Source organism: Phycodurus eques, chromosome 14, assembly GCF_024500275.1.
Source record: "Phycodurus eques isolate BA_2022a chromosome 14, UOR_Pequ_1.1, whole genome shotgun sequence".
NCBI classification, from domain to species: domain Eukaryota; kingdom Metazoa; phylum Chordata; class Actinopteri; order Syngnathiformes; family Syngnathidae; genus Phycodurus; species Phycodurus eques.
This window is the reverse complement of record NC_084538.1, coordinates 11,137,538-11,153,501: the sequence shown is the minus strand read 5'-3', so window position 1 is coordinate 11,153,501 and position 15,964 is coordinate 11,137,538.

Here is a 15,964-nt window from a genome sequence, read left to right as displayed (position 1 = left end):
TGAATTTTTTTTAAAAATACGACCGATGACTGAACAACAACCATCATTAATTTATTTATGGGTATGTTTTGTTTGATGATAAATCTTTTCTGAAATGCTTGACAGTTTAATTTGAATCCTATTAAAATAAAACTAAATGTGTTTCACCTGGCCCTTCATGTTTACTTTAGAATTGTACCCATCTTATAGATTCTGCCCGGGTAATCAAACATATGAGCACAACTGTGTGTTTTCTCATTTACTAAATAAAAGTAGCGCTGTGGATTTCAAAATAAGAGCAAATAAATAAAAAGAAAGTATTACGTGTTCAAATAAAGTGCTTAACTTCAGAAGAATTATTTGAAAAACTAACAAAATAGAGATAATACTTGTTTTGATCATAGGGGTAGAAGCAAAATTATGCATTGTAAAAATGCATTATGCATAGATAGAAGGGTTTTCCAGATTTTTTTAGTCAACTCTGGGGGTGCGTATTATACATGGGTGCGCATTATACATGAGAAATTACAGTACATCAGTTTACCGCATTTTAATCATGTTCAACCGATGTACAAAATCAAATTGAGAACTTTTACTTCTGTGTATATATGTGCCCTGCATGTGGCTGGTAACAGATACAGTAGCCTATTTCGACCTGCAGTCACCCAAATTGTATGCGCTACTCACAGAGAAATTAAGGAAATCTCAGCTCCACACCTTTATCCTGCACCAAAACTTCATGGGTTCCTCCCTTACCCATGGCCTATGCCACTCCAAAGTTTTGTTAATTATGTGTTATAACCTGCTAACAATCAAACAACCATCAATCTAAACCACCTCATTGGCAGAGATACCTATCTTAAAGTTACAGTATGATGATTTACTTTCTTGAACCTGGATGTCAAGAGCCCTAGGGGAGCTCAGGCGGGGAAAGCGTACTCTAATTATCTTCATTATAATTTTTTGCCGTTAGACACCTTTAGGGTGCTTCAGAAACATGCATCGGCACAGCAGAAGCTAGCATCAGAAGCAAATCAAAACAAACCTTTGGATCTGCACTTTTACTCAGATCAGCACCAAAACTTAATGGATTCTTCCTTTGCCCATGCCTCATCCCCCTACAAAGTTGTATTTAAAATGTAAAGTTGTTGATATTGATTTATCCCACTAACACACTAACAAACGGCAATGACAACATAACCAAGAAACATAACTTTTGACAGGGGGCGCCACTCTGCATAGCCAAACTTAAACTACTGCAGAGCTCAGTGAAGTGAGGAAATGCTCACAGGGGGCAGCTGGCTTATTCAAACACACACACACACAAACTGTTTGTTAGGAGCTAAAAGCAAGAAACCTCTTTGACATTTACGCAGGGCTGCTTCTTCTTTTCAGATGCACTGTGGGGTATGACAATACCCGCCGCAGGAGAGGCATTGAAAAGACTTGCAGGGAGACAGGAAGCTTCCACTAGCACGGTGCACCTGGTCTACCTACATAAGTGGCACAAAAACACCCACTTGATTGAGAGAATGCTGTAGGACAATAGGCCCAATAAAAGAAATAGAGTGGTGAAACAATGCCAAATGATGTCACCTGGCAGTCAAGCGGACTCCCGCCTCAGTGCCGCTCTGCTCGGCCGCCGCTGACCATTACGAGTCACTTACGTCCTACTTTGTTTGCGCTCTAATTTCCAGCTCTTGCTGTTCGAATGGCTCGCCAAGGCAATTTTTCAAAACACACTTCACAGATAGTACGGGTACCATGAAAGACCCCCGGAGGAACATTTGCATGGAGGAGTGTTTATACTTCTCATTGATAGTCCATTTACTCTGGCAAACATCAAAGCGCAGAGTATCAGCTTTGTTGAACGCCATTTATGCTGGGACACCACGTTTGATGAAACAGACCGAAAGAGGCTCACTCTCAATGCCTTTTCTACACTCAGAGAAAGCCACAGAATTGATATGGGCTGCATGACAATATAATCAAATGAATACAAAGTAAGTTCATTTTGACATCTTTGGCTGATTAGGGCTCCCATTTGCTAATATTAAAAGGAATGGCAGAAAGTGCCTTGCTCCTATGAAAGAAAGGATAGGATATAGTGGAACTGTGACTCATGGAGATGGAATATAATGGGCAAAGATCCTATCAATTTAGGACATGAGTTTGAATACTTTTCTTTGAGTCTTCTTGTAATAGACATGCCTTGCAAATTTTGTGTTGATGAATGAAACTGTTGTTCAGGGCTAATATTTTCTAACTTCCTGGGGAGTGCAAGTAACTCTGTTTTGATTGATTGGGTTTCAGACCCCTAGAAAACAGGATACACCATCCATCCGTTATTCATACCCGTCACATTTGTCCTGTACATGTATGGGCAAATGGTGGACCAAAAAACAGGGGAGCAGGCAAGGCAGGAATTCAAGCTATACTCAGAAAAATATGTTTATGAACAAAACTAAGGGATGTGGTCGCACAATCAAAAACCATGAAGCAAAAAAACAAAACAGAGATAGAAAGTACGAAGAAAGGCAGAGCATAGAGACCTTGGTCATAGTACGCACGACATGACAATGGTCAGAGACCGACTAAAAAAAATACAGGGAAGTAAATACAAACTGACAAGACAATGAGGCAGACCTGGACAAGACTGATTGGCTGATACACAAGTGGAGCAAGGGATGAAGAAAACAGGTGGAGACAAAGACATAACGAGCAGAGACTGAAGACAGGAAAACAAGCCAAAACAAAAACACCACATAGGTAACTGACTGTGAGCCAGATGTCCTAACCACTACACATTGTGCTGCCCCTACAGGATACATAAAATGTGAATTTCAAATTTCCGTGTATATTAAAGCCTCAAAAATTGACTTTGTTTTCTTTTTGGAAAGGAAAACAATCCCAAGAGGGTTTAGCGCCCATGTTCCTCGTTCCTGGGGTCCTGATAAGGCATAATCTGTGGGAGCCCTGAATCTGGTCTTAAAGTCATAATGACCTTATACTTTTGATATAATATATAACAAACAAGCTTGGATCATATTAATCACCCATTGTGATAAACCCCTAAGAAGCGCTATCTGGAAAAGATAATATTTAGTTTTAACAGTTTTATTCATCTTTTAGCTCTGGGCAACTCGTCAGTTTTATTGCAGCTATCAAAACGGTGATAAGATTAGGAATGTGACAAGAGCGTAAGGAGGCATCATGAATGGCCATCTCCTATTCTGAAAAAGAGGCTCCTAAACTAAGTTTGCTGATGTTTCTCAGGGGGAATAAAAACAGGACAGATGTTTCACGTTGAATGAAAAGATTTGCCAAAAATCAACCCCTGACTGGGCTATAGGTTTGGAAGAAGAAGAGAGGAACCTCTGTTGATTATCACTTGGGGGACAATGAGAACGTCTGTCTCATCTGCAGGGAATGCTCAGACGATTGTGGCTTTCCAGACCCTGACAGTATTGAGAGTCAAGATGTAATGGATGTCACAAGACCTGGTGGAATTGCTTATAGCCATCCATCCATCCATCCATTTTCTATACCAATTTTCCATGTTAGGCTTTCACGTGTGCTGGAGCCTATCCGAGCTGTTTTCAGATACGAAGTGGGTTACACCCTGGACTGGTCGCCAGCCAGTCTCAGGACACATAGACAAACAGAAAACCATTCACACTCACAATTTTCTTATGTATGGTGTGGAATTGTTAAAATGTTAAACAGAACCATGTGTTGGGACACTACAGGAATTATACTAAAACTGAATTTGAGGTACAAAATGATCCACTTCATAGTACCAGCTACGGCCCAGTGGTTGAGTACCACTGGACTAACACACAGACGCCATTATCTGTGTATTCAGGTTGACTGATTTCATGAGTATCACATAGCCAGGACCTTAGTTAGCTTCCTGTGTTGCCATTCCATTTGGTTCCCATTTAACTCACTTCAAAGCCAATAAGATTAGTCAATTACAACAAACTGGGAACTTCATATTAGGGCAATAACCCAATTATATTAAACCCAGCGCGCTACGGGTTAAACAGTAAAAAAAAAAAAAAAAAAAAGAGGAGGTTTAAAAAGATGTCGTAAAGAGGCAGGGAGTCGGGTAGAAAAGCGGCTGATTTGGGGCTTTCAATCTGCCAGTTAATCTTCAAACAGCAAGCTGGCAGTGTGCTGGTCACTGATAAAGGCTGTTGTGGTCTGTCATCACACAGCCTCCAATGCTCCTGTCAGGACGTCATTTGGAATCTAGGAAACCGCTAAGGGCAAGCGGAGAAAGGCCACAGAAACAAGGTGTGTGTATGTGTGTGTCTGCCTGTGTTTGATTCCCTGCAAGCCTGCCAGTCTGTATATAAATGTGCTGCTTTGGCTTGCGCATGTCGGCAGTGTGACCCCTGTCCGGGACTTGCCCTCCCCCCATTTTCTTTCGTCTCCCAGCATGCACAAACACACACTCGCACCCTCACACACATATACACGTGCACGTACGTGTCGTAAAATCAAACGCTGATTGTGTGATCATGGGTAATTGTGTGAAGCGAGGCTATAAAGTCCACCCCAAAAAAGTGTGTGTTGGTGTTTTATGGGAAGGTGTGTTTTTACGTCTGGGGACGGTGGTGCTGAAAGGTGAGACGGGGAGGTATCAAAGAGCTGACTTTGTTGTTTAAGGGCAAACCCCCACCCCCAGCTGCCTCACCACCACCCCGAGGTGGACTGCTGGTGAAAGACAGTGTTTACTGCCTGCTGACTGACACTGTAAAGGCGCCCCGGCTGAGGAGCTAATTGAATACGGCAGAAAGAGTCACCCGTCCTTGTGTCTGTATATGACTTCATAATTCATTTTGACAGAAGATCATTTGAGATTCATACATCAGTTTCGGATAACTTGATTCATTCAGCAAACATTATTCCAGACATGATTTGCTGGAGTAAATCTGCTCCATGACTTCTCTACAATATCAGTATCTCCAGATACTTGTAAATCATGCAAAACTGCTTGTTTGCAGATTAATTCTGCAGTCATGGAGAATATTTTTCTGTTGATGAGAATCATATTGAATAATCTTTACTGTATATTAGTCAATGCATGCAAATATAGAACGATAACCATGCATCTAAATCGTACATGCAGCAATCATTTTCTCACATAAGAACGTCACAAAAAATATGCATACTATGGCTATGCAAAAGTAATTTTTTTTAATCAGTTGAATGGGTACTTTTAAGATGACAAAAGACTGTATTATGCTGTGTTCAGTAATATAAACAATTATTTGTCATTTTCACAATTTTGACTAGAAATTCCATGTCCAAAATTATTCATACTTCCAATACATAGGCTACATGTTCACAATTCATAGTTTATTAGAATGTGCTAGATAAACAGTTAAGCAGATCCAAACTTTTTTTAACAAGGCGCATATTTTACATCATATAAATCTCATGGCATCCCACTCCCCCCAAAAAGTCCCAAAAAGTATATATACTAAAATAATGATGATCTTGTCTCAATTTACTAACAAATCTGGTCCTGTTCCGTTAAACACAAAGCTATTGTTTTTGTTGTATGTATGGCAACCATCTGCTATAGAGCGTAAGAGTGTTTTATTGTTCTGCGTGTCACTATATGTTTCTGGCACATATAGCTAGACAACAATACATTATTTGTAGTAAGTAATAATTATATCCTGTTTTCAAAGGCCTACAATTTGGGAGGCCACGGTCATTCTGTGTTTACTCAGGATGAGGCTCACTGTACCACAACCCCAGCTCTCGATTATCCAAGCAGTTACTAGGAGTTAGGTCTTAACAGTATACAGTATGTGCATACATCTGTACTGTGTATGTATGTATACTGCACATAGTACATCAATGTGTGATATATTTGCATCCAGCCAAGATTAGTCATAGCTTTGGTGAGTAACCTGCATCACTAACATGAATTGTGTGATACTTGTCGGCATACAGGTCAGATTTAGTCTCTTTTAAAACACGACGCTGCATGTGCAAATGATTTATACATGCAAACCAAGGTTGCTCAGTATACAAATGGGGCATTGACAGGGGGCAGGATGAAGCCTGATTTACTGTGTAAGGACTTAAAGCAATGTCCTGGTATCACCATGTGAATGATTGCTTTGATTATTGACTTCCATTTATACAATTTAATTCAAATGTGTATATTCACATATCTTAAAACGTCCTTGATTTCAACGTTAATGACTTGGTGTTTTGATTGGATTTTATCTTGATATCGCTCTATGAAAATGATGGGAAAAAGTCACCTTATGCAAAAGTAATCTGTTTGTTGGAAAATTCCTATTTCCAAGGAGTTCTACGGTTAAAAAAAAAAATTAAATCCACAGTAGGATAGCAACAATGTTAATTTACTTTTAGGGGACATACAGTAGAGATTGACTTTGCTTGTATGCAAATAGTTAGTAATAGTATGGGGCTCACCTGACCACCCATCAAGTGTGAAATAATACCACCAAGTAAGGGCCTGATATATTAAAATCCCAAATAGCCGGTGCAAAATTGCGTGTTCCCTCTAACAGATGTTGCGTGCTGTTGGTGGGCGTGTTGTACGTAATTTATGAAAAATGCAATATTTTAGTAAGATCCCAAATAGTGTGTTCACTCACTCTAACAGATTGTGTGGCAACAGCTGTAAAGGTGGTGGAGCCCGCCATATTTAAAACAGGGTTTTGCGCTTTAGGGCGCGCTGATGGTTTTCACCATGGAACATTTGGGAGCTCACCACAAGTGCAATATGAAGTTGGAAGTGATGGGATTGCTAGTGTTAGTGGAAGACGAACAAACATATTACTCAGTTACAGAAAATTATTCAATCGCTCCGATAATTTGGGGGAAGCCAGCAACCATATGAAAGCCATGTTTTGTTTGATTTACCTCTTCTTTGGTGCGTGTGAATTTATTTACAGGTATGTGCCTATCCTGCGTAACATTGCGTTTAAAACTTGCAAATTGCAATTACAAATTGCCCAGGATAGTCTTTAAAAGACATCCTACTTGCTGACTTTGACTATGAGGGAGGGGAAATGCTCAAATTCAGCCCGTTTGTCGATGTTTGTATTCTACATCAGCTTTGATTTTGTGTGCAATCTTTTTAGTTACCATGGTTGCTGATATTTTCCCTCTCAAGCTCCAGGTACAGCGAGCAGTTGGCTGTCCATCACACCTTTACTTGAAGCATTTACCAGCTCGTGTCGCAGTCACATTTATTACTAAAAGGTAATACGAGGAAAAGTACTCTGGGGAGGCTAGCACCAACGGTCACAGTGTGCTTTTGTCAAATGACCCAGATGCACAAAAACGTGTAATTGAAAGGAGTTTTGTCAGCATGACACCTTCTTGTGACTGGCTCCAGTCAGCCCTTAGATCATTCAAAAACTCCAAAAATTGCATTGCTGACTAGTCGGTACCCTATGTCATGGTCATTTTTGTTAGCATTTAAAAAATATTTAAACGAGTGGAAAAATTCTCCCTGCTGTCTCTCATTTTGGCTGTGCTCTGCTGGCATGGCCTTGCGTGCTGGTTTGCACCTGCTTTTCAAACGTGCTGATATAAAGATGTAAAATCAACCATCGCAGTTCATCTCAGGTTCGATAAATCACATTGCGTGTGCAAAATTCACAATCATTTGCATGTACTCCTCCCACAACATGCAAAATGAACTGCCCGGCAATTCAGTGCGTTTGGCAGATGCACTACTGCCCTGTTATTAGATCAGCTTCCACATCCATTTGCATGCACAATCAAGTTTGCACTCATTTTTGCATGTGAAAACCTTCAGTAAATCAGGCCCTAAATCTTTTGTGAGCTGCCTATTTCCCAAAATATGACTGTGAACAAGTGGTTCAGAATTTTACCGGATTGTAATGTAACAGTGCAGGTAATATACTGTACATGTTACCACCCCCATTCCAATATTCTCAGCTCATGACTTGGCAGCTAAGCTGAGCAAAGGTGCATCATTTTCTAGAGATGGTTGGACTTCACAGAAACATGATCGTGTCAAAGCCAAGCGCCAAATAGAGCTGCGATGTTAGCACAGACTAAGTGTTAGTTAACACTGTTATCAGAGTAAGCTTCTGAAAAGTGGCACATACTTGAATGTTCAGCAAAGTTGTGGTGGCGGGTTGTGTATCTGTGTTTGGCAAGGTATCTGCTGCATGCGCCACATGCACAGATCCGCTACACTGATTGACAATTGTGTGATGGAGCGTCGCCTCCACTAGTGAAAATATGATCCATGCTTTCACAGTCTTTAACTCTACCACCGATCGGTGTGAGTAACGAAAGCAGTAGCAAGAAACTTGGAAGAAAAAAACAAAAAACAAAGAAAGAATGTCATTTGGATGATGAATGAGAGAAATTGTTATTTCAGAAGTGTGTATCAAACTGGCATTTATTCAGATCCAAGAAATAGCTCTGTTTAAAAAAGTTTGGTGACGCCGAGTTTAAAGTGTTCTGTAATTCTTGGTCCTTAGGATATTTTGCCAAAAGCATGCTATTTGGACACCTGGGAACTGTTTTAAATTGTGAAGAAAAGAAAAAAAAGAAGCATCATATGTTTCCTTTAAAAAAAAATTAAGATGGTGAGGCAAACACCTGTTTGTCATTACTGTAGTGTGATAGAACAGTGCTGTTCTATCCACAGAGCACTAACCTGCATAACAACAATGATTTCCAGGTCTTTGCATCCAATAATACAGTATGTAGCGGCTCACTGGGACATGCTGCCATAGCCGAGTGAGGCAGTCAATCTTTCATTTGGCCCGAGGTGAACGAGGTCACTCGCCACTCACTTCATAGAACCAAGACGAGCAGCACATCTGCTCTGAAGCTGATGCTTGGAATGATAATACCTCCTTCTCCTCTTTCTCCTCTCACTCTTGCTTGTTCTATTCCCTCCCGCTCTTCCCCTGTTTTCTTCCCAGTCCGTCTCCCTCCTTCTATCTGGCGCTCCCATCATCCACTGCCGCTGAATAGGGCAGCAGCATTGTGTGGGAGGTGATTATTTGTGATCTGCCGACTCAGAATTGACCTTTTCCGTGTTATCCCCGCGACTGAAACCAACGTGCGTGGACTCGACTCCACCCTTGTTTCCAATCGGCCACGCTCTCGCTTTAGCGATTGGTACAGATCTCGTCGACTACATGCCTGCAGTAATTAGTCGTCCCCACTTGTAATCCATGTGGTTTTGTGTCTGTACAATTTGGGGGAAATAATGTTTTTAATTACAGATGTGGCTGTTTTTAAGAGCGCCCTAAAACGAATAAGTGAACTTAAATTATAGATGTCGCATAGCCGAGCCAATTGGTCTGCCATAAAACAGTGTCTCTAATATATTTGTACCGTATATGCTTTTAATCAGTCACATATTCAGCAAATGAAAAGTTATGCCAACATAAGGATTATTCACTTACACACTCCACTTTGTAATTGTAAACATTCTACGCCATCTAAGGCGAATGAGTCTAACGTGTGCGCAATTTACTCTGTTTGTCGCAAGGAGCTGCTGAATGCGCACCTCTCTTCTGCCGCTTCCTGTGAGCTTTGCGGTCACAGCAGTCGCTGTCAGTTTGAGGCCTGCCTGCCCCCAAATATAATAGGGTTTTCTTGACTGCTTCTCTGGGGATTGACTGGTGGGGAAGAATTCACCATGTCTCATTTGGAGCGTCAGGGGGTAGCTCCTCTGTCACTCCAGGCAAGTTTGGATCATTCCCGAAAGGAGGCGTTAACACCAGAGATAGTACTGTCATGTAAAGCAAACACTTAAGGTTTGCGTGTTGTTCTGCACAGAACAAATTACCATAATGAACTTTATTTTTGTGTTAAATCACGCTAATGGATGTATCATTAGCATGCTGCTAAAATGACAGAATAGCTTTTAAGTAAGTACTGTATGCACCATATGCGCAGATCTGCTACACGAATTGACAGATACAAGTGTGCAATTCAGCAGCTTGGTGATAAAGAGCTGCATCCACCAATGAAAATACAATCCATGCTTATACTGTCTTGATGGCCACTCGCCTTACCACAACCAATGTGAAGTTTGACAGCAAATTCTGATTCGCTCCGACCTTGCATCTGAGGTTTACGCTACTAGTATTGTGTTGTAAAGCTAGCTCTTAAGTTTGGCACATATATTTTTTAATATATAGTTTTAGACCTATTGAAAAAGAAATATCTTTTTAAAAAGAGTTTTGTAAAATATGCACGCCTGCCTTTGTTTACAGTCGACATAAACTTCTCCATGAGTAGTTAGCATACCAGCTTGCCGCTAATTGGGTGATGTCTACTAAAAAAAAATTTGAAATAATGAATAAATCACCAGTTATTTTACAATACAACAATAAAAACTGTGACATTATCTCTCAGTAGATTAGCTACAATTAAGATGCAAACGCTCTACCGAACATTTATCCATCATCCATTTACTCAGTCTGCATGTAGTGCTTCTATCTCTGTGAGTTCTTTATTTATTTATTTATTTTTTTAAAGCCCCAGCTTCCTACACTGTCATTGGCTGGTTTTTCAACCACAGTTAATGTAACATTGGACAAAATAATCAGCCATCATTCCCGCAGAAGAACTGATGCACTCATTGTGTGTCTAAATTCATTACACAACTCCTGGAAAATACTAATTGTTGATCTTTTATATTTTATTTAGGGCCTGCCATTGAATGGACATACCTAAGATTATTTGGCCAAAAAGGCCATACCAAAACATGTCAAAAGGAATGAAAATGTTTTGTTACCCCTTTAGCTGCTAACTGATAAAATGTTTTAATGTGTGGTGATAATAAACAGTCATTGTTTGATTTTGTGAAAAAGAACTATAGTTCAATGGAAAGGAGGTCTTCAATGTATCTTATGCAGATGTCACACTTTAAATTCACGCTGTTTTTTTGGTTTGTGTGAAAGTAATTTAAAAGTGGTGGAAAAGTAGTTTAACGCCACAATGCAGTGACAGTAATAATGTCATATAACTATCCATCCATCCATTTTCTGAGCCGCTTCTCCTCACTAGGGTCGCGGGCGTGCTGGAGCCTATCCCAGCTATCATCGGGCAGGAGGCGGGGTACACCCTGAACTGGTTGCCAGCCAATCGCAGGGCACAGTCACACCTACGGGGAATTTAGAGTCTTCAATTAATGCATGTTTTTGGGATGTGGGAGGAAACCGGAGTGCCCGGAGAAAACCTACGCAGGCACGGGGAGAACATGCAAACTCCACACAGGTGGGGCCGGGGATTGAACCTGGGTCCTCAGAACTGTGAGGCTGACGCTCTAACCAGTCGTCCACCGTGCCGCCGTCATATAACTAATTAGTCATATGTATAATATATTTTCAAAGTAACTTGCCCAATACTGTCATCAACATATACAAATAATGATTGAACTCCTCCAGTATATCCATAATTTCAAATGGACAATTTTATCCATGCCTGATATCTTGGCTATGTACCTTGTGTCTCACCTCGTGTGATATTCAGTCTTGTCCTACTTTCACAAGTCAAAGCCACATGTGTAGACACCTCGCGCACACGCACACACACACACACACACACACACACGCACACACACACGCACACAGACACACACTCCAAAACCACAGGCTAGGGTATGTGCTATGAGAGCTTCTTGTTGCTAGACAGCTGCATGCCTCGGCCTCTTCACAGCGGTGGACTGAGCTCTGAGGATCTTGACAAAGAAGCTTAAAGTCCTCCCTAAGTCTCCAGCCCATGGGTCGTCTGCATACCCCGAGCTCAGCTCTGGAAAAAGGTCTGAATGCAAGTTAAGCAGCTATGGTTACACCGTGGCAGACCCCCGCCGCCACACTCACTTGCATTACCATTTTTCCCCCGAGCTGCTTCAGTCTTATAGCCCGGCAACAGGTTCGTCGGGTGCTCTCCTCTTATTTCATAACACCATGAAAGAGTTGACAGTCATAGAGCTGCTGCTACTGCTATTGGGGGACGTGGTGCTCAGTTAAACCCTAATGGGAAGCTGTAGGTATGCATGAGCACGTACGTCCCTGTGCACATGCATACAGCGGGACAGTCATGTTCTTTGACTTGACTCTGCATTATCACACGTCATCTTTTCAGTTTGTTTTTTTTACAAAGGGAAAGCATCACATTGGAAGGGGATTTTCCTTACAAATTTGCTATTGGGAAGTTCTGTAACTGTATGCGTGACTTTTTTTTTCTTTTTCGGCCTGTTCCAAAAGAAGTACCACTAAGAATATACAGTGATACCTTGACTAACAACTTCAGTTCGTTTCAGAATCAGAATCAGAATCAGAATCATCTTTATTTGCCAAGTATGTCCAAAACACACAAGGAATTTGTCTCCGGTAGTTGGAGCCGCTCTAGTACAACAGACAGTCAATTTACAGAACACTTTGGGGACATGAAGACATTGACAAAAAACAATTGTGCAAAAAGATGCAGAGTCCTCTAGCACTTAGAGCAGTTCGAACGACTAATATTGCAATAGTCCGGTGCAATGACCATTGTGCAAAGGGCGCTGAGACTTCAAGGAGTGTATGCGGTTTAAAGTGACGAGTAGTGCGATAATCTGGGACAATGTTGGTTGTGCAAATGTTACAGATACTCCTCAATCAGTGTGCAAATGGAGCAGATGCTACTCTGGCATGAGTGGCCGGTATATGCAAATAGTGCAGCATGGCGAGACAACTACAGTGAGTGCACGAGTAATACATAATTGGCCCCACAGAAATGTGACAACGAACTCAAGTCAAAAAATTGCCAGCTTGTTGTAATGGAATTATAGGTTAGGTGTTTAAGAAGTTGATCGCAAGAGGGAAGAAGCTGTTGGAATGTCTACTAGTTCTAGTTTGCGTTGATCGGTAGCGCCTACCTGAGGGAAGGAGCCGGAAGAGCCGGTGACCGGGGTGCAGACGGTCCGAGAGGATTTTGCACGCCCTTGTCTTAGTTCTGGCAGCGTGCAAGTCCTCAATGGTGGGTAGGGGGGTACCGACAATCCTTTCAGCAGTTTTGATTGTCCGTTGCAGTCGGAGTTTGTCCTTTTTTGTAGCAGCACCAAACCAGACTGTGATGGAAGAACACAGGACTGATTCGATGACCGCTGTGTAGAACTGTCTCAGCAGCTCCGGTGGCAGGCCGTGCTTTCTCAGAAGCCGCAGGAAGTACATCCTCTGCTGGGCCTTTTTGAGGACGGAGTTGATGTTGTTCGCCCACTTCAGGTCTTGAGAGATTGTAATTCCCAGGAACTTGAAGGTCTCGACGGTTGACACAAGGTAGCTGGACAACGTGAGGGGCAGCTGTGGCGAAGGATGCCTCCTGAAGTCCACGATCATCTCTACCGTCTTGAGCGTGTTCAGCTCCAGGTTGTGTCGGCCGCACCACAGCTCCAGCCGCTCCGCTTCCTGTCGATATGCAGACTCGTCACCGTCCTTGATGAGGCCGATGACAGTGGTGTCATCTGCAAACTTCAGGAGCTTGACAGTCGGGCTCGCTGAGGTGCAGTCATTCGTGTAGAGAGAGAAGAGCAGCGGAGAGAGGACACAACCTTGGGGCGCCCCAGTGCTGATGCTGCGTGTGGATGAACAACCCCGTCATTTAATTTACTTGGATATCAAATCAATGGCTATGCAGGTCAATTCCAATTTTTCTACCCATATGTGACATGCATTTGATGTTTTCATGTCAATGTGAACAGTTCAGATTCTTTTTTCAAATCCAACCCAGGCCTCTTTCATATGTGGCTGTAGATCGGGCATGTATCCAATGCTACTGTAGTTTGGACACTCATGTCGGGCTTATCCGCCCTGTACGTCATCAAAAGCTGATAAACGTGTGTGTGAGTGCGAATGGTTGTTTGTTTGTATGTGCCCTACGATTGGCTAGCAACCAGTTCAGGTTATACCCCGCCTCCTGCCCGATGATAGCTGGGATAGGCTCCAGCACGCCCGCGACCCGAGTGAGGAGAAGCGGCTCAGAAAATGGATGGATGGATGGATACATTTACATTAACAAAAAATCCAAATTGGGCATCACACCCTGCAGTGGAAACGTACCTAGTCATTACTGCCCTTTGAAATGAAATGAAGTCCCTTTTATCCGTTCCAACTCCTCCCCCCAAAAAAAACACCACCATGTTTGTTGTGTTTTTAATAAAGGCAAATAGCACTGTCTTACATAAAACATAACAAAATAGGAATAATGGTTGAATAAAATGGTTGTATTAAGTGTAAGTACTGTATGCTACATGCCAAACGTCACAACAGCTGTTGTATGTATTGTACTTGAAAAGCTTGTAAGTTAGGGCATTCATAAGTCAAGGTACCGCTGTACACTGTGAGCTATTTAGTGAGGCTCTAATGTCTTTATAGAGTATTGACTTATTATCAAATAAGTGTTTTATTATTTGTACATTTTGTTATTAGCAGCGTATGACAGTTAAGAATATTAAAGCGTGAGCTGTGTGATGTGTATCGGCAACATGACTGCATCACACCTACATCATTCATCGTTAAACTTAGAACTGAGAGATTTATTTGTTGCACGATATAACAGAGTAAATTCTTATCTTTTTGCAGTTTTAGGACAGTTTTGAATGTTCAGATGTAAATTAAAAATTGCCTATAAGGGTTGAATAAAGTTGTGTGATGGTGACACTTCTATTCTAATTGACGTGGGGGACATAAGCATTGCTCACAAGACCTCAGTTCAGTGAACATAAAAGAGTTAACTTAGCTGGGAAAGTGTTTTACTTTTTCTTTGGCCTTTTTCGTGACACTTATTCCAAAATAAGGACCAGCCAATTGCTACCAAAAAAAGTAATCCGAAAGTTACAGACTCAGTGAAACTTCAGCATCACGTTTCCACTTATTATCATTGCAAAGGTCGAGCGCTATAGTTTTTACATTTTACTATTATCAGTAGTTAGCTCATTTTAACTCCTGTAAGACAAGAATATTAAGAAATTCAGGTGCACCAATGACATTAAATGCCATATTATTATTATCATTACGCTGGCACGGTGGTTGACTGGTTAGCACATCTGCCTCACAGTTCTGAGGACAGCGGTTCAAATCCCGGCCCCGCCTGTGTGGAGTTTGCATGTCCTCTCCATGCCTGGGTGGGTTTTCTCCGGGCACTCCGCTTTCCTCCCACATCCCAAAAAGATGTGTGGTTGGTTGATTGAAGACTCTAAATTGCCCGTAAGTGTGAATGTGAGTGTGAATGGTTGTTTGTTTCTATGTGCCCTGCGATTGGCTGGCGACCGGTTCAGGGTGTACCCCACCTCCCGCCCGAAGATAGGTGGGATAGACTCCAGCAGCCCTCGACACTAGTGAGGATAAGAGGTAAAGAAAATAAATGGATGGATTACTAACTTTGATTTCCATATCACTTTTCAAGGGGCCCATTGATGCAGTGATTTTCATGAGTTTTCCTGATTTTATATGAACCTTTTACACAGTTAACATATTTTTTACACTTGTATAACCATTAAGAATGTTTAATGTTGCTTATAAGGGTCCTTTGTTGGCCAGAGTTTGACCTTGGAACAGATTATTTCTATTTCCTATGGGAAATCCGGCAGACCAACGTCCAGGAATGTGTTGAGTTCAACCTTAATATAAACAATTTGCAGCAACTGAGAATACACACACACACCTAGACACACACACACGCAGAGTGAATGAACGTGTGTCTTCAGAAAGTTGAAATAGGAAGAAACTACTGTGGATAATTCAGCAAATGCGGGATATGTACAGTATGTGTGTGTATATTAGATAGTACACTAGTTTGTACCTGTGTGTGTGTGTGTGTGTGTGTGTGTGTGTTTGTGTGTGTGTGTGTGCGTGTGTGTGTGTGCGTGCGTGCGTGTGTTTCTTAACTGAGTGTGTGCATGTGTGGGAGGTGGTATTCAATGTCGGCAGCTGGAAGTACT